We start from the raw sequence: 2,100 nt of genomic DNA on the forward strand, positions 1-2,100 counted from the left end.
GTTGCAATCAAGGACAAACTCATTGCAAAAGACTATTTTATACTTTCTCATTAAATTTGTTATTTCTTATTAAATTATTTTTATTATCTTTTCTCTTATTTAAATATTAATTATACTATTTACCTTAATTTTATTATTAGTATCAATTTATCATAAAAATTATAAAAAAAGATTTGTAACTACCATTTTTTAAATGATTAACTTATTATTAAAATTTTATTATTTACAATAAAACTTATTATACCCAATTTTAATTTTTTTATTGTAGAAAAATATATATATTTTTTTCGTGCAATATGTTGATGAAAAATTAATAAATTACTTAAATAAAAAATACCTTCTTTTTCATGTAATATATTTATGAAAAATTAAGAAATTAATTAAGTTATTTTAAATTTTCTACTTAAAATTTTTATGTAAGTAATTAATTTTAAAAGTTAAAGGTAAATTTTGCAAATTTAATGGAGAATATGTTATCAAATCAGTATGAATTTGTTTCATCATTTATTTCAATAAGAAAAATAGATTAAGTGTAATTCTATAAGAAAGGGCATTATGATTATTTAATGAAATATAGCTTACGCATTGGCGCATTTTGCAACAAAATGTGATAATTCAGAGGGTGCTATGCACAAAATATAGTTCAGGAAGGTTATTTGCAAATTCAAACATAATTCATGGGTTATTTTTTGCACTTAACCTTAAAAAGCTTTGTTGTCTCTTAACTCTTTTGATATTTGAATAAATGAAAGTATGTAAAGTATGTAACTTTGCTTGAAATTTCAATTTTTGTCTTCCTTGTGTGGATGGTCCAATCTAGGAGGAAGAATTCGGTGTGTTCGGTACTCGTGCACCAGGCAAATTACAACCGTCCGTGTTGCATACGAGCAACACATATGGGGCACGGATGGATACGATGTGCCTGGTGCACCGGACACATCGTATATATTCTCTCAATGTAGGGTACATTTTGGCAACCAATTTGGCTCATTATTTATAGGGTAAAATGCAAAAAAAAAAAAAAAAAAAAAAAAAAAAAAAAAAAAAAAAAAAAAAACTATTGCCCGCTTGCAAATAATCCCCTTGAACTATTGATTTGTTGCAATTAAGGACAAACTCATCGCAAAAGACTATTTTACCCTTTCTCGTTAAATTTGTCATTTCTTATTAAATTATTTTTATTATATTTTCTCTTATTTAAATATTAATTATACTATTTACCCTAATTTTATTATTAGTAACAATTTATCATAAAAATGAAAAAATTGTAACTATCATTTTTTTAAATGATTAATTTATTATTAAAATTTTATTATTTAAAATAAAACTTATTATACCCAGTTTAAACCTTTTTATCGTAGAAAAATACATTTTTTTCATGCAATATGTTGATGAAAAATTAATAAGTTACTTAAATTAAAAATACTTTCTTTTTCATGTAATATATATTCATGGAAGAAATTAATTAAATTATTTTAAAATTTTATACTTAAGATTTTTATTTAAGCAATTAATTTAAAAAATTATTTAAAATTTACAAATTTAATGGAGAATATGTTATCAAATTAGAATGAATTTTTTTATTATTATTTATTTCAATAAGAAAAATAAATTAAGTGTAATTCAATAAGAAAAGAGTATTATGGTCATTTAATGAAATATAACTTGGGCATTTTATAACAAAATGTGATAATTTATAAGATATAATGCATTTATCAAAAAAAAAAAAAAAATTATAAGATATAATGCATCAAGTATAATAAGGTTATTTGTCAATTCAAACATAGTTCCCTTTTTTTTTTTTTGTTTACACTTTAACCTTGAATATATAAAACAAACCCAAAAGTGTAAAATGTCCAACATCTCACTCTCGAACTTCTCACCCAAAAAAAACCCATCACAAATACCCGAGAGAGAATTTGGGTCCTTCCTCTCACAAAAAGCAGGGTATTCGGTTTCTTTTACTCGCCTCTCCCTCTCTCTCTAGACAACGAGAATTGCAGACTTGTATGTAGGTTCACTCTTTTACCTAGTGACTGTTTATATTATTTGGACTAAATTATGCTTGTGTGTTGAAATGAACTTGCCCTAATTTGTTCC

This window comes from Cornus florida, unplaced genomic scaffold (assembly GCF_030987335.1).
Source record: "Cornus florida cultivar Cherokee Brave unplaced genomic scaffold, ASM3098733v1 CherokeeBrave_3.0.0_Hap2_Chr01, whole genome shotgun sequence".
NCBI lineage: Eukaryota > Viridiplantae > Streptophyta > Magnoliopsida > Cornales > Cornaceae > Cornus > Cornus florida.